Source organism: Leptopilina boulardi, unplaced genomic scaffold (genome assembly GCF_019393585.1).
Source record: "Leptopilina boulardi isolate dan_hultmark-lab unplaced genomic scaffold, ZJU_Lbou_2.1 LbouV2_167, whole genome shotgun sequence".
NCBI classification, from domain to species: Eukaryota; Metazoa; Arthropoda; class Insecta; order Hymenoptera; family Figitidae; genus Leptopilina; species Leptopilina boulardi.
In genome coordinates this window covers 308,600-332,388 of record NW_026137715.1, presented here as the reverse complement: position 1 = coordinate 332,388, position 23,789 = coordinate 308,600, and the positions used below count along the sequence as shown (strand labels likewise).

At 27.2% G+C, this 23,789-nt stretch overlaps 1 protein-coding gene across 2 annotated transcripts in view; it reads left to right on the top strand.

Annotated features, from left to right (window-relative positions):
* LOC127277427 (fat-like cadherin-related tumor suppressor homolog) overlaps positions 1 to 23,789 on the top strand; it is a 307,324-nt gene that overhangs the window by 46,851 nt on the left and 236,684 nt on the right. The window lies entirely within an intron of this gene.

The following is a 23,789-nucleotide window of genomic DNA, read 5'->3' as shown; positions in this document are numbered from 1 at the left end:
TAAAACAAATATTTTCTTAATTTATAAAACATAAGCGCAAAAATAGGTATGAAATGCGTGATCAGTCTCGTGTTTCAAATAACATATATACACGTAGCCTACATACAACTATTAATAGCAATAAAAACAATAAACATTGGTTAAAAGGTTCAAGAGAGAGAAAGAGAGAGAGATATGTGGAATTGTTAAAAAAAATTGTAAAATTTATTCTTGAATACTAAGAAACTATAGTCCTTGGAATGTTTCGAAATAGATGCCATTAAGGTAGTTTAGAAGCACGCGAGCCGTGACTTGCGCGTATTACTAACGTTCTTGGTTGTGTTTCATGATCTTTTTTTTTTTTTTTTTTTTTAACTCCCTTTGGCCAGTCAACCCTTCTCTCTCGAGTAGTACGAACTTTGGTAAGCGTGCATGCACCCTTGTATGTATGAAAGAGGTCACCCATATTAATATCGTCCCGTTTCAAAAACCATTCCACACACAGCAGTGGCTCTCGAAAAACACAAACAACAAAGAATCACGTGTGAGGAACTAAAATTTCATCTGACGCTAAAATTTATTGATAAAAATATATTTTTTTAGAAAACAAAATAATTTTTTGAGGTTATCTGGGTAAAACATATAATTATTGAAAAATTTATTTTTCTTCAAAAATGCTTTTTAATCTAATTTAATTAGATTCTATATTTTTTTCATAATATATGCAGAAAAATGCACATGTGAACTAAATTTCAATTCTTAAGGTAAAAAATTATAAAAATTAGAGCAGAAATTTTTTTTCAAAAATATATTTTTCTCGGATAACGCTTTTTAATTCAATTATATCAGATATGTTATTTTTTTTCTCGTAATCTACTTTCAAAAATACACATATTTACCAAATTTCAACTTTGTAGGTCAAAAATTAGAAAAGTTATAGTAGAATATTTTTTTTTTTCGAAAATTCGTTTTTCTGTTATAACTCTGACTAAATCAATTTCATTAAGTTCTCTATATTTTTTTACTGTAATCTAATAGCAAAAATAGACTTGTGCACCAAATTTTAATACTTAAGATAAAAAATTGTAAAATTTAGAGCAAAAATTGATTTCATGAAAAATTGATTTTTTGTAATATCTCTTTCGAATTTAATTAAATCAGTTTCGCTTTATTTTTCCTTTTAATCTGGTCACAAAAATACACATGTGAATTAATTTTAAACTCTTGAGGTGAAAAATTTTTTAATTTAGAGCAAAAAATTTTTTTTCGAAAATTTGTTTTTTCATTATAACTTTTCTTAATTCAATTCAATCAGGTTCACTATACTTTTTTTGTAATTTAGCCAAAAAAAATAGACATGTGTATCAATTTTTGACCCTTTAGGTCAAAATTTGTAGAACTTGAAGAAGAAAATATTTTTTTGAAAATTTGATTTTTTCTCATAACGCTTTCAAATTCAATTTTATCAAGTTCATTAAATTTTTTCTGAATTCCACTCGAAAAAATACACATGTTCACCAAATTTCAACTTGGCAGATCAAAAAATGTAAAAGTTAGAGCAAAAAATTATTTTTCGAAAATTAATTTCTTTTCGATAATGTTAATTACATTAATTTCTACTAGGCTCGGAAAATTTTCCTTTCAATCTACTCGGGAAAATACAAACCTATATTAAATTTAAACTCATTAGAATAAAAATTGTAAAAGTTAATGCAAAAAATTTTTTTTCGAAATTTTGTTTTTCTTCAATAATTTTATTCAAATTATTTCTCATAAGGTTGGGTAAATTTTCCCTTTAATCTACCCGGAAAAATACACACTTGTATTAAATTTAAAATAATTAGAATAAAAATTGTAAAAGTTAAAGCAAAAAATTTTTTTTCGAAATTTTATTTTTCTTCAATAATTTTATTCAAATAATTTCTCATAAGGTTGGGTAAATTTTCCCTTTAATCTACCCGGAAAAATACACACGTCTAGAAAATTTGAACTTTGTAGGTTAAAAATTGTAAAAGTTATAGTTGAAAATTGTTTTTTCAAAAAATTATTTTTCTTTTATTTTTTAAATCAATTTACATATATATATATATATATTACGCTCGCTATTTTTTGTATTTCGTAAACAATTTTTCCATTTTTTGCATTTTGTGATATTAAATAGTTTTACTAGAATAAATTTTTTTGTTACTAGAAATAAAAATAAATTTTAATTTAAATTTAATTTAAAATAATTTATTTGAAACAATATTTGAAACAAATAAATATTTATTTGTCTGTGCGAAAAATTTTTTTTTGTTTTTTATGAATGTAGAGCGATTAATTGTTAATGAAAAAAAAGAGAATAGCAACTTGAAAGTATTTTTTAAAGTGTATCCTAAATGAAATTAGCTTGATTATTATTTCAATGGCATTTTATAAAAAGATTTTTCATGTTCGCCATATTCAAATGGTGCGAAATTATATTTTCAATCGAGAAACTAAACACTTGGTAATGTAATACTAATAACAAAAGGTGTTGTGAATCAGAAACGAGGTACAATTTCTCGCACCATTAGTATTGTTAATATTTAATACAATGAAACTATTGTTTTAATGTTAGTGTTATATTAATGTTACTGTTATTATTATTATTATTATTTGTTATTATTATTATTATTATTTTTATTATTATTCTTATTATTATTTATTATTATTTAGTATTATTATTAATAATAATAGTAGTACTGTGGAGAACCTACGATCGGTATCAAAAGATATTCTAATGCCATAGGTATTAAAGCAAGTGATTGTTTTTAGTGAAGGAGTATAAGCAAAAAGCTGCGCTTTGTTTGCATTGGTCATAAGTAACGTCCGCAATGGCCCTTTGTTTCTACGTTTGTAATGTAGAGGGCATGGACAAATACATAGGGAGAATGAAAGAGCTCTCCCAGCTCATTATACTATTTCATTCCACGCGAAACTCTGCGGTTGGATAGTCGTCCCCTATGTACAAAAGCAATCGTCCCGACTCCACGCTCCGGAAACTCTCGGATTAGGTCGATGGGTCTCTCTCTCTCTCTATTTCTCCCTTCCAATAGGGAGTTGAACGTTTTGAAATTAGCAAACATACATTAACAATGATATTACAAAAAAAAAAATTTCTCATTCCTTTTTTTTCTATATTTACAAAGGGAAAAGAAAAATATTCTCGTTTTGAGAGGATTTTAATTTTAATTTTTTTAAAGTTGAAATTAAGAATTTTTTTTCAATAACGAAAAGAAAAAATTTCTCTCTCTCTCTGTACTTTTGCAAAAATTGGATTTGTGTGCGCTTATGTCTGAGAAGATTATAACCCATGATGAAGAAAAGGGAATAGGAGTTGAAGTAGGGTGGTGCGTGGCAAGTTGCAAAAGGGAGACTTCAGCTTGTGCAGATTTATGTGCAATCCAATAAGTCAAAGGCAGGGCTGTAAAGTGACATGTGGAACAGTTGATCCATGACGAGATAGAATTACGAGAGAGTGAGAGAGTGAGAGAGAGAGAGAGAGAGAGAGAAGGCTATATGCCACATGAGGTTAATGCTGTACTTTGAAAGCAATATTCGCGTGCTTCTCTTAATGCGCAAATACACCATTCATTAATTATTATACTCTTTTTTTTCTCAAGTTTTAAACGTAAATTCTTAATTATATATTTATTTTTTTCCATCAACGTTTCAACATGCTACAAACTACTATATTCTTCAATCACGTAAGAGTCTATATATATTTACGAGTTCTGACAGAAGATTAACGTTCCTTAAAAAAATGTATATAATTTAAACTCAATTTCAAGTTATTTTATTACATAAAATATTTTTTAAACAAATAAAAACAATATAACGATTACAGTAGAAAATTGTTTTTTTTTCTTTGAAATTTTGTTTCTCATTAGTAACGCTTTTTAATTTAATTAAATCAGTTTTACCAAATTTTTTTTTTTTGTAATCTACTTAGAAAAATACAAAAATATACCAAATTTCAACTTTCTAGATCAAAAATTGTAAAAAATAGAGCGAAAAATATTTTTCGAAAAAATTTTTTTTTATAATTACGCTTTTAAATTCAATTAAATCAGTTTTGCCAAATTTTTTTTGTATTCTACTCGGAAAAATACACATATGTAGCAAATTTCAACTATTTAGATAAAATATTATAAAAGTAAGAGCAAAAAATATTTTTCGAAAAAAGTTCTTTTTTTTAATTACGCTTTTTAATTCTATTAAATCAGGTTCGATTTATTTTTCCTATAATCTAGTTATAAAAATGTACATGTGAATTAATTTTAAACTCTTGAGGTAAAAAATTGTTTAATTTAGAGCAAAACATTTTTTTTTGAAAAATTGTTTTTTCTGATAACTTTCCTTAATTCAATTTAATCAGGTTCACTATATTTTTTTTGTAATTTAGCCACAAAAATTGACATGTGTACCAATTTTCAACCACATAGGTGAAAAATTGTAGAACTTATAGTAGAAAATACTTTTTTGAAAATTTGATTTTTCTTTATAACGCTTTCAAATTTAATTTGATCAAGTTGACTAAATTTTTTCTGAATTCCCCTCGGAAAAATATACATGTTAACCAAATTTCAACTTGTTTGGTTCAAAATTGTAAAAGTTAGAGTAGAAAAAATTTTTTGCAAAAAAATTTTTTCTGCTCTGATTTTTACATTTTTTGATCTTTAGTATTAAAATTTGAAACACAAGTTTATTTTTGCGAGTAGATTTTAGTAAAAATATAGAGAACTTAATGGAATTGATTTAGTCATAGTTATAACGGAGAACGAAATTTGCGAAAAAAAATATTCTGCTCTAACTTTTACAATTTTTTTCCTTAAAGAGTTGAAAATTGGTTTACTTGTGTATTTTTGTGAATAGATTGTAGAAAAAATTATAGAACTTAATGTAATTGCATTAAATAATTTTATTGCAGAAAAATAAATTTTCGAAAAAAAATTTTTTGTCCTAATTTTTACATTTTTTGGCCTTTAGTATTTAAATTTGATGTACAAGTGTATTTTCGCGAGTAAATTACAGAAAAAATATAACAAAGCTAATGCGAATTAATTTGAATAACATTATCATGCAAATAGAAATTTTGGAAAAAAAAATTTTATAGTGTAGAATTTTTTTTGTTATTATTGTATTTTAATTTTTCCATTTTCTATACTTTCAGTTTATTTTCGATATAATTTGTCATATTCAATTTCGGTAAACAAAAAAGTGAACTAAAAAAATTTAAAAATTTGTTTAATTTTTAGATATAAATAAAAAAATAATATTAAAATTAAAAAATTATAATTTTGAAATATTAAAAATTTTGTGTCGAAGCAATTTAGTGATTTTATTATCCGCATACCTGCATCTCGAGTTGTGTATGTTTACATTGCAGTACAAAGGATACCTTAAGCTGAAGGACATAACAATTTGGGATAGAAAATCCCAGAGACAATTTAATCAGTTGCAATTCGTGTCTCGACCTGTTTAAACGTGGTCAACGTGTGAGTGTAAATTTTATAATTTTAAACAGAAAGAAAAATGTGTATTTTTTTATTGTTTCATATTTTCACATTTTAGTAAAATAGCTTTGGAAGTGCTGGATTTTTTTTATTCGTGAACAAAAAAATTTTTCAAAGTATTAAATTTTTTTTTCCGTGAGTATTCGAAATTCTTATAATCGCGATCGCCTAATTTTTTATTAAAAGAAGTATTTTTTTCTTAATAATCTAAAAGTGCAATTTCGGTAGTGTGAAAAATTTTTAAATCTCGTGTGTTTTTGGTACATCTTTTTACATCCAAAAAAATAAAACATCGTTTGCAGACTAAGGTTAGAAATATTTATTTATATCAACATGATAAAAAAATAGTTTTTTTTTAAGAACAATAATTAAATGCAATGGTTTTTTCTACTAAAATGTTCGTCAAATAAAAAAAAGAGTTAAACTTCTCCTTCTCATATAAAGCAAGATTTTCATTCATCTCTCAGAATTGAAAGGAGTCGATTTCGATTTTCACTTCCTCTACCTTGAGTTGATTTATATATATATGTATAGTGGATAAGAGAATCACTTTAGCGCAGTTGCGCTGTACACAGGTCGTTACGCTTGCCCAAGCGGAGAAATGTATGCTTGCCCATTGACTTATTTATTAGCGTCACTGTTTCGGAATTACTGTACTTGTCTTTCGAGAGAGTATTAATTGTAAATTTACTTACTTAGAGAGACAATAGCATTATGTCGCTCATAAAAATTTTATCTTTTAATGTTTGCAATAAAGAGAGTAATAAGATATTATTACCTACGTTACCTTTTTTTTCACAGAACTTTCAAATAATATCTTTTTAAAAAATTTAAAAAAAAATTCCCTATTAAAAACAAAAGAATATATTTAAATTTTTTGTAATTTTTAACTTTCTAAGCAAACAAAATTAATGGCAAAATTTAAAAAAAATTGCCAGAAATGGCTGTAAATGAAAAAAAACTTGCTTTCTGTAAAAAGGTAGAGTTTCATTAAATAATTAAATAATAATAATAATTAATTTTGTCAAATTGAGCATCATTTTGTTTTGGTCCATTTAGCTTTGCTTTCATTTTCCAACTGGATATTTTAGACAAACAACGGGAATGATTTTATTGTCATTTTGAATAAAAATCTTGCTTACTGTGAGAAGGAGTAGTTTCAAATTTTGTTTTCATTTGTGGAATATAATTTCTATTTTGTTATTCCCAAAAAAACGATTTTTATGAAAAAAAGGAATTATTTTTTCATATTATGACCGCCATTTTGAATTTTGAATTGAAACCCAGCTTTCTATGAGAAGGTGGAGTTTAAATACTTCTTTTATTTGTCGAATTAATTTCTATCTTTTTTTGCTCCAATTAGTTTGTACTCTTTTTAACCTGGGCATTAATTTCGACAAATGAATAAATATTGAAACTCCTCCTTTTCACAGAAAGCAACGTTTTTAATTCGTAGTCCTAAAAATACTAAAAATAAAAAGTAAATTGAAAAAATAAAACACAGCTAATTAGCAAGGCAATATCGAGGTCAAGTTTAATAATTGAAAAAAAAGATTCAAACTTCTCCTTCTCACAAAATAGAAAATTCAAATTCGTAGCTCTCTGGTAATTTTTGTTTCAAATTTTGGTATTTACATTTTCTATTCAAAAGGTCAAAAACTATATTACTATGAATACAGAAAGTTGCGAATAAAAAAAAAACCCAGCTTTTTGTAAGAAGGAGGAGTTTAAATTTTTTTCTTCATTTGTTTTGACATTTATATTTTTTGTTCATCTGTGTTAAAAACTACAAAACTATGAAATTATAAAAAAAAAAATTGTCTCTTAAACATTTTTTGGTGGAATAAACAATTCTTAACCCCCCCCTACCTCTTTCTAGCTAGAAACAGGTTTCAAGGAAATTCAATTAATTCTTTAAACTATGTCTCATTAATTATAGAGAGAGGGGGGACGCGCGCGCATTCTCAGCACAGATTCTGATTTTACGCATCAGCGATTTTGATTCTGGATTCAGTCGCACTCTATTAGAGTTACACAATTAGAGCAAAGTGTTTTTGTGTGTGAAGTTTAATTTATGAGAGGAGGCGAATTTTATCGCTTTTTGTGATTGAAATTATAAAGTTAAGGAAATTTCGATCAACGAGTTTGTAACCTTTTCCGTTTCTCTCTCTTGAAAAGTTTTTCTTAAATATATGTATATAGAATATATTTAAACAAAAAAAATTAATATATAAAATTTAACTTTATTTTATTATTTTTATTTAATTTAATTATTTTTAAAAAATATAATTTTTAATTTTATTCTTTTTAGGTAAATTTATAATTTTTTATTTTTTTTTGTCATTTTTTTTTTTATAATCGTGGATCATAAAATTTTTAGAGAATAATATTTTTTTGTGAATTCAACAACAATTGTAGAAAAAAATTCTATCTTTGAATTAAAAAAAAAAATAAAAGTAAAGTAAAGAGTAAAACTTTCAGGATTGTAGAAGAATTTTTTATTTATATATATACATCACAGAGAGTATAGAAGTAGAAGACGAAGTGACGTTAAGGCCAAGGGAAACAGCTTTAAGTTTACTAAGACTTTCTAAGTCACTTCACTTGTCTGTTCACAATCAATGTCTGCAAGTGGTTAATGTAACATTCGATGTATACATAATTTAATTGACATTATTTTTATTATTATTATTATTATTATTATTACTATTATTATTATTATTATTATTATTATTATTATTATTAATTATTTTTTTATTATTTTTATTATTTTTTTTTCTTATTAATATTATTTGGTACCTTGATCTGATAAAAGAGACCTCAAGAATGAAAAATCAATTTCCCCTTATGGTAGAAAAAAAGACGCTATTTACGAATCCAATGGCAGTTTTTAAAAATTCAAAATGGCGGATCCAATATGGCAGCCAAATTTTTAAAAATTGATCGAATTCGCTTAAAATTTGTTACTCGGGGGTTTTGGGGGTCGCTGATTACGAATTTGACATTATAATTGAAAAATTCAAAATGACGGATTCAAAATAGACCAAAAAAATTTTTTTTTAATTAATTAAATTAGCTTAAAATCTTTTTTAATCGGAGGTTTTTAGGCTCTTTGATTACAAATCTGTCATGGAATTTTCAAAATTCCGGATTCGGGTAACAACAATTTGCTGTGGGGTCAAAAAAAATATATTTGCTGTAATAGTTAATTTTTTTTTTTTTTTTGAAAATTTTTGCCTAATATTTTTTTTATCACAGCAAAATTTTTTCATTGTCACAGTAAAATAATTTTTTATATCCGCATATGTATGCTGTATTAAGAAAAAAAATCAGGAATATTCCTCAATTATTTCTCTTCCTTGTGTGTGACGACCTACGCTCTCGTCCATCCACCCACGTGGCGGCGTCAATATAACAACATCAGACTATTCAAACAATTCTCCTGTTCGTCTCGACTTTGTTCATTAATTATGCAACGTCTTTTCCACACATATACATATATAAAGTTCATCGATATCACGAGTTTTCATGAGCAAGCTGATCGAGGTAATCGTTCGATGCTTTCCCCCCCTCTCTCTCTTTCTCTCTCTTTCTCTCATAATCGAAACGTTTATCGATTACGGCGACGCTATTCAACGTCCAAGAGAGAAAAAGATAGAAAAAGAGAATGAGAGAGAGAGAGATAGAGGGGAGGGGGGTAAAATAAAACTGGGTAGCAATGAACTCTGCCCCATTCTCTTGAGGTCTAGCCTAACGAGCCTTAACTTGCTCTCGCACAGAGGGCAAACAACTAGGTGACTTAGAAAGTGTCAGGAACTTTGCAAAGTTGTTTCCCTTGGCCGTGGCGCGTTTGTTAAATCTTCCGCTTAGTAGATGTTGTGTAAAGACTCTTAACTGATATGAAACTTATCCTCGGTCTCTCTCTCTCTCTCTCTCTCGCCTTTTCCAGAATATAATATGAGAAAATATTTGTTAGACAAGAAAATTTAAAACTTTAAATTTAGTTTTTTGTGAATTGTTATTGGTCTGTTGGTTAAATCAAATTCGATATATTTTCTCTGTAATTTACTCCAAAAAAACGCATGTCTATCAAATTTTAACTTTATAGATTAAAAATTGTAAAAGTTATAGCAAAAAAATTTTTTTCAAAAATTTGTTTTTTCTAATTAGTTTGTTTAAATTAACTTCTATTAGGTTCGTGATATTTTTCCTCTAATCTACTCGCGAAAATAAATCTGTATACTAAATTTCAATACTTTAGATAAAAAATGATAAAAGTTAGAGCTGAAAATTTTTTTTCAAAATTTTGTTTTTTCCTAATAACGCTATCTAAATTAACTTTAATTAAGCTAACTATATTTTTTCTGTAATCTACTCACAAAAATACACATGTATACAAAATTTCAATTTTTTAAGTCAAAAATTGTAAAAGTTATAGCAAAAAAATTTTTCTGGAAAAATTGTTTCTTCTAATTATTCTTATTTAAATTAACTCCAAACAGGTTTGTAATATTTTTTCTGTAATTTATCTGTGAAAATACAAATGGAAACAAAATTTCATTTATTTATATCAAAAATTGTAAAAGTTATATGAAAAAATTTTTTTTCGAAAAATTTTTTTTTCCTTATTACTCTATTTAAATTATTTCCAATTAGGTTCGTGATATTTTTCCTGTTATTTACTCACAAAAATACACCTGTATACAAAATTTCAATTTTTTTGATCACAAATTGTAAAAGTTGTAGCAAAAAAATTTTTTTCGATAATTTGTTTTTTCTAATTACTTTATTTAAATTAACTCCAATCAGGTTCGTGATATTTTTCCTATAATTTACTCGTGAAAATACACTTGTGTACCAAATTTCAATACCTTAGGTGAATATTGATAAAAGTTAGAGCTGAAATTTTGTTTTCAAAGTTTTGTTTTTCCTGATTACGTTATCTAATTCAATTTCAGTTAGGATCACTATTTTTTTTCTGTAATCTACACGCAAAAATACAACTGTTTACTAAATTTCAATTTTTAAAGTCAAAAAATGTCAAAGGTAAAGCAGAATTTTCTTTTTTTAAATTAGTTTTTTCCCATAACACTTTTTTAATGCAATTAAATCGTGTTCGTTATAGATTTCCTGTAATTTACTCGTAAAAATACACCTATGTGCTAAATTTCAATGTTTAAAGTCAAAAAATGTCAAAGTTAAAACAAAAATTTTTGTATCGAAAATTGGTTTTTTCCGATAACACTTTTTTAATGTAATTAAATCGTGTTCTTTATAGATTTCCTGTAATTTACTCGAAAAAATACACATGTCCACGAAATTTTATCTCTTTTGATGGAAAATTGTAAAAGTTAGAGCAGAAATTTTTTTTTTAAAACATTCTATAACGCTTGTTGATTAATTTAAAATCAAATTCGTTTTTTTTCTATAATGCATTCTAAAAAATACACACGTATACCAAATTTAAACTTTTTAGATAAAAAATTGTAAAAGTTAAAGCTAAAAACTTTTTTTAAAAATTTTTTTTTTCTTAACAACGCTATTTAAATTAATTGCCAGGCAAATTTTTTACAGTTCTTCTGTAATCTTTTCATGAAAATACAAATGTGTACCAAATTTTAGCTCTGTGGGTCAAAATGACCGATTTCTAGGGGAAAATCAATAAATCAGGAGGGGAAAAAATTAATTTTATTAACCAATTATTATAGTTATTCCTACGAAAGCGGAAAGACCTGCTCAAGAAGTGATAGTAATGCTTTATATATATACAATATATAACGGACTTTCTATCAACATAGATTAAATTTTTTGTCTACACATTTAATGTAGGTATTTGAATTTTGTTTCAATTTTTATTAATTTCCTTATTTTTCATTAATTAATTTAATTTTTTTTTGTTTTTGCTGCAAATAGCAAATACTTTGATTCATAAACTGGATTAAATTTATTTTATAAAAAGATAAAAGGTCAGTCGAAAGAATGCGTTATAATTTCTTGTTTATTTATTTATGTATATATATATATAGTTGAGCAGCAAATCATTAAGCCAGAGAGACAGGGAGAGAGAAATTATGCAGTCAAACGGCAATTTTATTTCCAATTGCTATTTTACCTTTGAGTTTGTTGACTATGTCGATAAATCGCTCTCCACACTCGCACGATGTTTAAAAAAGAAGAAATAAAAACCCTCTTTGAACGGAAATAATATAAAGAAATTTAATCGGAAAATTTATTGATTAATTTTAACACGCAAAATATATTCACAAACGAGATATTTATTTCTAAAAATAATTTTTATTTTACAAATATTTAAATGTACTTAAATAATACTTTATTAATAATATTTTATTAATATTTAATTAATAATGTTATTAATATTTTATTAATAATGTTATTAATATTTTATTAATAATTTTATTAATATTTTATTAATTATATTTTGTTAATTAAATTTAAAAAAAAATGTATTTATAAAATTCTTTCGTCATATTGGATCTGCCATTTTGAATTTTCAAAAATTAACTACGAATTCGTAATCAGCGACCCCAAAAACCCCATGAATAACAAGATTTAAACCAATTCAGTAGATTTTGAAAATTTTTTCCGCCATATTGGATCCGCCATTTTGAATTTTCAAAAACTGACATCAAATTCGTAATCAGCGACCTCAAAAACCCCCATGTAACAAGTTTTAAGCGAATTGGATCAAGTTTTAAAAAATTCTTCCGCCATATTGGAACCGCCATTTTGAATTTTGCAAAATTAACATCAGATTCGTAATCAGCGACCCTGGAAACCCACGAGTGATAAATTTCAAGCTAATGGGAGCAATTTTTAAAAAATTTGGACGCCATATTGGATCCGCCATTTTGAATTTTGAAAAATTGCCATTGAATTCGTAATTATCGTATATTTTTCCAGAAAAAGTGACAAATAAAAAGGAAAATTGATTTTTCAGATCATTTTTATCAGATCAAGACAATTTATAACATTAATAATAAAAATAATAATAACTATTGTTATTATTATTATCATTATTATTATTATTATTATTATTATTATTATTATAGTAGTGATAGAAATATTTAAGCAAATAATAATAATAAAAATAATTATATTAACATTAAAAAATAATAATGGTTATAATAATAATAATTAAAAATAATAGCAGTAATGAAAAAAATGAAATTTAGAAAATTAAAAAAAAAATTTGTCCCTCCGGTTATTATTATTTTTATTCCTCTATCATGTACTCGACAATATGCATAAAAAAAATAAACACGAATATTACAATTAACGTGTCATTTTTGTGTGTGAAACAAATTACTGTTATAGAGTCGGTGTATTATTTTATGTGATTTTTATGGAAATTTATTTTTAATCTCACCAAAAGCTCTGGTTTTAACGAAAAAAAAAAAAAAAAAAAAAAAAAAAAGTGAAATTTGCTCATTGATCTTTCTATCTCTCTCTCTCACTCGTCTGTGGGGAAATTACGAAGACTTGTTTGTGACTAGATGAATTTGCATGACAATGCGGAAGTCGTTTGATCCTATCGAGCGCGGAAGGCGTGATACCTTTGCCACTAATTAATCGCGCGGACGCCCACTAACGAGGAAAGACATCGCGTGTTAAGCGATCACAATTCGATGTGAACAATAACCCTCAAATCTCCCCCCACCCACCACCCCTCCTTTACTTAAAAAAAAAAATATTTCCCCTTTACACTTTGATCAATTTAGAGATAATATATACAAAGGTTTTTGCACATGTACTTTTTTTATTTGATTTATGTGACTTAAGTCACGTGACTTGGATTAAAAGTTATGTGATTCATTTGCATCTTGTAACTTTAGTCACGTGACTCAATTAATTGCAGTAGTAGAGTTAGTGGAACTAAATTTATTTATATATGTATTCGGGTCACGTGAATTTATATTTATTTATATATTTGTATTACGTGTTCAATTTGAATTGAGTCACGTGACTTAATTGACTTGATTCTTTTGATTCACGTGACTAAAGTCACTTTATTCATTTGAGTTGAGTCACGTGACTTAAGGCACTGAATTCTTTTTATTTATGTGACTAAAGGCACTTGATTCATTTGAGTTAAGTCACGTGACTTTAATTCACTGGATTCTTTTGTGTCACGTGATTAGAGTCACTTAAACGAGTTACGTAACTCGTTTAAGTCATCAAACTTGACTCAAATGACTCGATCAATTTCTTATGTCCAGGTATATACGATTCATTTGTACTTTAAGACTTTAAGTCACATGTCTCGCTAATTGATTAATACAAACCAAAAAATTTACGTTAGTCTAATTTTTGTTTCACGTATAATTGAATTAAATCACATGATTCGATTTTTATTAATTTATTCTTGTAATTCATATTCATGAATTATACATTACGCTTCACGTGACTTATTTATTATATTTAGTCGAGTCACTTGATCTACTAAAGTCAAACGGGATTTAAGTCACGTAACTCAATTGAGTAACGTTACATAGTTCTCGCGAATAATTTGAATCACGTGACTTGAGTCGCGTGATTCGTTTGAGTTACGTGACTTTCGTAAATATTTGAGTCATGTGACTTATGTAAGGTTATCCAACTGAATCGAATGCTACTTAAGTCACGTGATTCAATTGAGTCATGTGACTTGAGTTACGTGATTCACAGGAGTCATGTGATTTGAGTCATGTGACTTGAGTCACGTGATTTATAGGAGTCTTGTGACTTGAGTCACGTGATTTATTCGAATCTTGTGACTTGATCCACGTTATTCAACTAAATAAACTGTGACTTAAGTCACGTGATTACTTCAAGTCGTGTGACTCGAGTCACGTGATTCATTCGAATCTTGTGACTTGATTCACGCTATTCAACTAAATAAACTGTGATTTAAGTCACGTGATTAATTTAAATCTTGTGACTTGTATCATGTGACTTAAATCACGTGACTACTAATTAATTATTAAATATTATAATATTTTCATCAGGTTAGATAAAAATTTATTCCCAACGTCTGTTATATAATACAATTATTATTTAATAATATAATTATTATTTATTACCAAACAGTTGAAAGTACAAAAAATATTTACAAAAAAAAAAACTACTGAATTCTTTTTTTCTGTTTCATTTTAATATTTCTTGATTGCATGTGGGGTATTTTTAAGTATGTAGTCTTTAAAATATGCATGAAAGAAACCTTGGTAGAAACCCGATACTGTCAATATATCTATATGTATATATAGAATTAAAATTATTCCAATTATTCTTATCTCACGTATTAATCCCCATCAAATGACAAAATTATTTCCATGCTGCGAAGTCAATATATATATTTATAACTCTTGGATTTCATTAAATGTGGAAATAAATGACTTTTGATTAGCACTTTGTAAAAAAAAAAAAAACGATGAAAAAAAATGATAGTTAAGGTAAAGTTTCCAAGATTTTCATCAACGATTACACAATAATAATTTCAAATAATTTATATATATTGGAATTATCAGATTTATTTTATTTTTTCACCATTTTTCTTCTTTACCAAAAACCCTTCATTAAAAATTTTCAAACTATGTGTTTACAAATTTTGTGGTTTATTTAGCTATCTAATCAACTGAAAATGATTTTGATAATTATTATTAAACACACACAAATATATATGTATATATATATATACACTTGTGTAGTATTAATTATTATTGTTGAATAATGTATTGAACCGCATCAGTTCATTTGTAAATTATTATTAATTATGAAAAGGGAGGATAGATTAATATCGCTTGAATTTGAGTTAATACAGAGAGAATCTCATATAACTGACCCTGTGCTTTAGTGGAGTCTGCGGTGATTCCTCATCCGGATCAAGATAATTACGACGCACGCATCCTTTCTCACTCTCTCTCTCTCCCTCTCTCTGATTCTATTATATATATATTCTCGAGTTTCTAATTACATTTCTGAATATATTAACTTCTGAAAATAGGTTCACGTTTGTTCATAAATAAATAATGTCACAAAAATAATAGTTAATTTTCCCTCTACTTTAAATAAGTTAAATTACCGCTGAATTATTTTTTAATTTAAAAAAAAAAAATAAAAAATTTTGATTTTTATGAATTTAAAATTGAAGTCACGTGAGTCGACTAATTGAATGAATTAAATCACTTGACTAATGTCACGTGTCAATTAAGTCAATTGAGTCTTGTGTTTTAAGTGACATTCGACTCAATTGGATCACGTTGTTCAAGTCACATGACTCGACTTAATCAGGTAACTCAAACGAATCACATGATTTAATTGAATTACGTGACTTAAGTGCCGTTTGACTAAATTGGTTCCCGTTACACAAGTCACGTGACTCGAATTAATTTCCATAACGAAAGTCACGTAACTCAAACGAATCACGTGAGTCAAGTCACATGATTCAAAGTAATCCCTTGACCTATGTAACATGAATCAATTAAATTACGTGACTTAAGTCCCATTTGATTTAATTAGATCACGTTACTCAAGTCACATGACTTGAATTAATCACGTAACGAAAGTCACGTGTGAAATTAAATCACGTGACTCAAGTCACAAAATTCAATTGAATCACGTGATTTAAATCTTTAAATTCAATTAGATAACCTTACATAAGTCACATGGCTCAAAATAACGGTACGAAAATTACGCAAATCAAACGAATCACGTGAGTTAAGTCACATGATTCAAATTAATTGCGTGACCTATATAACACGACACAATTGAATTATGCGACTTCAGTCCCATTTGACTCAATTGGATCACGTTACTCAAGTCACGTGACTCGAGTAAGTCACGTGACTTTACTAAATTAATTAATTGAGTCAGCTGACTCAACGAATCATTCATTTAGTATACTCATTCGTTTTTAATAACATAAATTTTAAAAAATGACATTATTTAATCAAGTCTATAAATGGACTCACGTCTCTTTAGTCACATGACTCAAATTGATCACGTGACACGTGTCTCTTGACTCGAAAAAATCTCATGATTTGACAATATTTATTTAGAGAATCATGTGGCTTAACGTAATTATAGGTACTTAATGCAAAAAAAAGTGACTGAATTTGAATCAAAGTCACATGACTCAAATGAATCACGTGATTGGATAGCACATGCCTCAAACGATAGACGTGTATCAAGTCATATTTTTTTTTAAAATGAATCAAGTGACTTGACTAAATTAATTAATTGACACTTGTGACTTGAGTAAAGTGACTCTAATGAATCAAGTGACTCAATGAATTAATTGTACTCGCGTGACTTAACTCACATGACACAAAAGACTTTCGTGACTTTACTAAATTACTGAATCGAATCAGGTTAATCAAGTCACGTGACAAAAATAATTCACATGACTCAAATTATATTACGTGACTCTTAACGCTTCAAGTAACTCAATGACTCAAATTTATTAAATCAAATGAACTTACATGACATAAGTCACATGACTTGAATGAATCACGTGACTTAAGACACATGACTTAAATGAATTAGGTGAATGATGTCACATGACTCAAACTAATTACGTGACTCAAGTCACATGACTATAATGAATCACGCGACCTAAGTCACAGTACTTAAATGAATCACGTGACTTAAGTCACACGAATTACGTGACTGCTGTCACATTTTTCAATTGAATCACGTGACTAACGTTATATGACTAAATTCACGTGACTCAATTTACGTGTCATGTATCAATTGGGAAATATGAAAAAGTTTCCTGGGTATTAAAATAACAATAATATTTTCGCTTTGAACGCCAGTTCGTTTAAAATCGGATCTACTTTAACAAGTTATATTTGAAAACATAAAATTTCGAAATATGATATTGAAGAAAAATATTTTTTTTTTTATTTTGTAAAATATAAATCTACTTTGTTGAAGAATCTTGAAGAATTGATATAGGCAAATTTTAATGATGTATTACCCCGGATTGACGTCACTGTGTATATATATATATATATATATATATACAGGTGGAGTATAACTCACCTGCATTGCACATAATGATTCACGTGCATCGAAGTGAAAAATTTGTTCGACATCAAATCAGAAGTCTTATTAAATCACGATACTACAATAACAAATGGAATTCCGTTATTGATTTTCTGAATAACGAGAAAGAAGCGCGCGCGCTATAGCGCTCAATCGCTGCGTCTATTCCAAAGAAAAGAGAGAGAGAGAGAGAGAGAGATCTAAGCCAAGAGAACGCGTGAATTATTGCGTCGTTTTGCGTCTTCAGCCTTTGGGCAATAAATAATTGAACGCGATAATTTATTACCAACGATTCGGTCACGATCATTGAGAGAAAGAGAGAGGAGAGAGAGAGAGAGGCTTGGCGTTATGCACTCGTGCGATAAATGCATTTTGTTGAACGTGAAAACCTTATTTTTCTCTTCTTGTCCTGTTAAACAGAAAAAAAAATAAAAATCCATCCATTGTTATTCGTAACGAGGACGTGGCGAATTTAATATTAGTTAGAAGACCGTGACAAAAGTTGCGGCGAATGCGTGAAAAACCATTACTATTATTATTATTATTGCCCCTTGGATCGAGAAATGTCACTAGGTTCGAAATTACTATTCTTGAGCTAATTTTTCAAATCGTGTGATTTTTTTTACTCCATTTAAAATTTTTTATTTTTATTATTATTATTATTTATTTATTTATTATTTATTATTTTTTTTATTTTCACTATTTTATTTATTTGTTATTTTAATTACTTTATTTTATTTATTATTTATTTTATTATTTTTAAAAAGCAAAATTGTATACTAAAAAAAAATTTATTTGATACAAATAAATATTTATTTGATAATAGTCAATGATTATTTGAATCAAATACATTTTTTTTCAGTACAAGATTAACAAAATTATTAAAAACACTACTTTCGATTTTTTAAATCTTTTAAAATTTTACAAAAAATATTTCAAATGTTTTTACAGTTGTTTTAGTAATGCACTTTGAAATTACTAGAAATATTTTAATTTATTTAATTTTAAAATTATTTTAAATAAATTTTTATATTATTTTCAATACTTTAATGTTATTTTAAAAAGTTTAAAATTTTTTTAAATGTATTAACGTTAATTTACACACTACAGAAATTATTTTAAATACTTTAAAATTACTTTAAGTATTTTAAAACGATTTTAAATATCTTAAATAATTAAAAATTGTTATAAATATTTTAATTATTTTAACTAGTTGGAAATTATTTGAAATATTTAGAAATATTTTAAATATTTTAAGTACTTTAAAATTGATTTAAATATTTTAAATATTTTAAAATTGATTCCAATATTTAAATTTCTTTAAAATTGTTATAAATATTATAATTGTTTTTAATCAATATTTAATTAACAATTAAATGTTTGTCAATGCGTTAGCAAACAATTTAGAAAAATTGAAAATTTTTTTTTAATTTTCTTAATAAATAATATTATATTTTGAAGCAAAAAATAAAAAATCATTTCCTTTTTCTTTGTTTCAAATAATGTTTCACTATAACATATATAATGAAATTCCATGCTTAATTAATGAAATAATTAAAATTCTCAATATTCCATCAGAAATATGGGAATTAAAATTTAATTATTGATTTTCAATTACAAAAAATATTTTTTCATTTTTTATAAAAATCACTTATTTTTTCCCACTAATGAATATTGTAGATTTTAATTATTTTTTCCTTTTAATTCCCTCGTATATTGTTGTTAATTTTAATTAATTACACTTTTCTTTTGTAATTAAAAGCTCTTGAAAATATATTTGAATTAAAATAAAATAATTGGAACAACATTGTTTTATATTGTTTGAATGTTAAAAATAATGAAATTCTTTTTCAATTAAAGTTATGCGGTTATTGATAAAAAAAAAACATTATATTAAATTTTAAAAATTCTTATAAATTTCAAAAATGATTTTTTTTTTATTTTAAATATTAATTCGATAAAAAATTGAATAATTTTTATTATTTTAGATATTAAATTAAAATTATTTTAATAATTAAAATTAAAATAAATATTTCCTTTTTATACAAAAATAGAAATTTTTTGTTCTTAATTTTTTGTATCTATCAAGTATGAAGATAGAAAGTAAAAAAAAAAATTTGCACGAAAATGCAAATATCTTCCCAGGGGGTCAATCTTTGTCCTTTAGATTTACGAAGGTCTTCTGAGGACGCTTTACTAAAACTAAATTACCAACTGTATTATTAATTTATGGTCCTATGACTATGTAATAAGTATCTATTCCAACTTGGTACCATCCATACTCCTTAGACCTAAAGTCCTCTCATAATATATTAAACTCGGTTCCAGCAATGAATTTATCGATAAGATTTTGTCTTAAACTTGATAATTTTGATTGAAATCACTGCTAAATATATGTGGTTAAGCGCTTACACTTAATTTATTACAATTATTTTTTAAAAATTTATTATAATTATTTTATAACTATTTATTAGAAATTTATAATGTAAAAAAGAAAATTAATTTTTTCCTTTTTTATATTTTTTATAACAAAAAATCGATTTTTTATTTGTTTTTCTTTTTTATTGGATCAATTTTTAAAATTCTTTCGCCATTTTGGATCCGCCATTTTGAATTTTAAAAATCCAATGCCAAATTCGTAATCAGCACCTCCGAAAACTCCAGAGTAACAAGTTTCATTCAAATTCGAACAATTTTTAAAAATTCGGACGCCATATTGGAACCGCAATTTTGAATTTTGAAAAACTAACATCAGATTCGTAATCAGCGACCTCAAAAACCTCTTAGTAACAAATTTCAAGCAAATTCGATCAATTTTTGAAAACATTTTCCGTCATATTGGATTCGCCATTTTGAATTTTGAAAATCTGATCCCAGATTCGTAATTAGTGATCCCAAAAACCCCCCAGTGACAATTATCTAGCGAATTCGATAAGTTTTGAAAAAAATTTCCGCCATTTTGAATCCGCCATTTTGTATTTTATAATTTTGATGACAGATTCGTAATCAGCGACCCCAAAAACCCCCGAATAACAATTTTCGAACGAATTGGATCAATATTAAAAAATTCTTCCGCCATATTGAATTCGACATTATGAATTTTAAAAATCCGATCTCTTATTCGTAATCAGCGCCTCCGAAGACTCTTATGTGACAAATTTCAAGCAAATTTAAACATTTTTTAAAAAATCTTTCGCCATTTTGGATCTGCCATTTTGTATTTTTAAAATCGGATGACAGATTCGCAATAAGCAACTCCAAAAACCCACCGAGTACCAATAACTGTTGTATTTTGTATATATTTTACAATTCCTACTACCAACACACTCTTTTAGCTTTTTTCTTCTGTCTCATATAATATGTGACTAAAAATAATTTTCAATTACAATTCCGTTATATACAAGTATGAAGTTTAACTCGACGCGTTAATTAATTGTCAAGTCTCGAGTCTTAATGATTGTCACGTGCTACTTCTTCTCCTGTAGATAAACAGTAAACATAATTTACTATAGTATTTTCATGAAAAAGACAATATACAATATAAAATAGAAACCGTTTGTGTTTTTTTTTCAAATGTGTGTGTGTACTTCAAATCTCGCACGTGCCAATGACGATGACTCAAATAAATATATATATGTGTGTAAAAAGTGACCACTTAAAAAAAATACCCGCGTCGACAAAATTGCTCATCAATTATCTCCAAAACTGACTTCCATTAAAAAAAAAGGATTTTCGAATCTTAGTTTTATTGTCAAAATTAAGAAAAAAAATATTTTCCTATTTAAATTTTGATTTTAAAATCAAAAAATTCATTTCTAAAAATATAATGTCACTGATTACGAAATTGATGTTAATTTGTCAAAATTCAAAATGGCAGATCCAATATGGCGGACCGTTTCGTAAATTTGTCTGATTTAATGAAAATTCTTTGCCTAGGAATTTTCAAAATCGTTTTGTTGTAAATCTGACATTGGATTTGAATTTAATGACACTAAAATTCACCAAGTAACAAGTTTTAAGCAAATTCGATCAATTTTTGAAAAAATTTCCTCCATATTAGATCCGCCATTTTGAATTTTGAAAATCTGATGCCCGATTCGTGATTAGTGATCCCAAAAACCCCAGCGTGACAAGTTTCTAGCGAATTGGATTAATTTTTAAAAGTTTGGTCGCCATATTGCATCCGCCATTTTGAATTTTGCAATTTTAATGCCAAATTTGTAATCAGCGACCTTGAAAACCTCCTTGTAACAAGTTTCAAGCAAATTCAATCAATTTTTAAAAAATCTTCCGCCATTTTGTATTTTGTAATTTTGATACCACATTGGATCCGCCATCTTGAATTTTCGAAAATTTGATGCCAAATTCATGATTAGCAACCTTAAAACCCCCCCAATAACAAGTTTCAAAATGATTCCAATTAATTTTGAAAAAAATTTCCCCTATATTGAATCCGCCATCTTGAATTTGGAAATTATAATCATCGATGTTGATTAGAAAATACTCATTAAATATTTATAATTTATAATAAATATAAAATTGTTAATCTACAAAAAAAAATAAAAATATATTATTACAAAATTTGACTTAACAATGAAAAATAATCACCAATTCAATTTCTCAACTGATTTCAAACATTAATTTAGAGATCGTGATTTTTGTGTCATTGAATTTTTACTCGCGAAACTTGATTAGCCTCAATTATGGGATAATTACCTCCACGGTCCGTGTGCTTTCTTAACAACGCGTAATCCCAATTACAATTGCTCTTTGTCGACGAGAGAGCGATCGAGCGAATGAACAAACAATGGATTCGCTCTGTCAACGCGAGAGAGGGTTGGGCCGATCAATCGGCCGCGCCGCACCGGATCACAGTCCACAACGGTAGAGAGAGAAAATGAGAGTGAGTGAGAAAGAGACAGAGCAAGAGAGAGAGAGAGAGAGAGAATAGAGCCATTCAATATACTGCAATGCGATTGCAATGCCCCATCAGCATTATCAGTAAGGCCTTCCAATAAAATCTAACTAGCATTGCAAAACAGTTCTCGCTTCTGGTACATTGGCCTTGCCACATGCGGTAAACCTTTCTCATCTAACACAGTGGCATCCATTCATTATATTGGCTTCTCTAATTTACACATGGAAAAATATATTGCCTCCTTGTACGGTATCACACTAATTTCTTGAAATTTCCATTTTAACCAATTGCATCATCACGAAAATATACACTTGTCTACATTTCACGTAACAGGTTAAAAGATAAGAAAATCCCTAACAAATTTGTATTTATAAAAAAAAAATAAATTTTTAACCTTAATTTTTAAAAAATTGTCAATTCGCTGCTGGACATATCCATGAGGGTTTTTTTTATTACTTTTCGAATTAACAGGCAACTTACCTTAAACATGTCTTAAAAATAGGCGTAGACAAACTTTGATGACGCCCACAATAGGCGTCGCGTCACATACAAGCCACTCCTACTGAATTATGGGCGTATTGTTGTAGGACTGTGATAACAATAGGAGTGGTTAATATTAATAAACGCCTATCAGTAGGCGTGGCCAACTATGAGTAACGCCTACTTATAGGCGTAGAGTACAGTGTATAGTAGAGTTTGTGTCGATGGTGGGAGTGGTCATTCATAAACGCCTATAAGTAGGCGTGTTTAATCGTAGGAAACGCCTATTTTTAGGCGTATCTAATAAATGTGACATCAGTAGGCGTGGTCAATAATAGGCAACGCCCACAATCAGACGTGTCATTAAGAAATGTGATAACAGTAGGTGTTGCCAATAATAGGTAATGCCCATTTATAAGCGTGTATTTAAGAAATGTTGTAATAGAAGAAGTGGCTAAATATATGTAACGCCTACTTGTAGATGTTTCATTAGCCTGTATCATTGGTGAAAGTGATTAATTATGAACGCTTATAAATGGGCGTGGTCAATTTTTGGTAATGCCCATTTATATGCGTGTTTCTAGGAATTGTAACGACAGTAGGTGTGGTCAATAATGGGTAATGCCCACTTATAGGCGTGTCGTATAAATGTTGCGGTAGAAGGCATAGCTAAATATAGGTAACGCCTACCTGTAGGTATTTCATTGGCCCTTATAGTTAATAGGAGTGGTCTAATGATTAACTGACATAAGTAGGCGTGATTAAATAATAGGCAACGCCCATTTGTAGGCGTGTCTCTAAAAATCGTGGTGACGGTGGGTGTGGTGAAT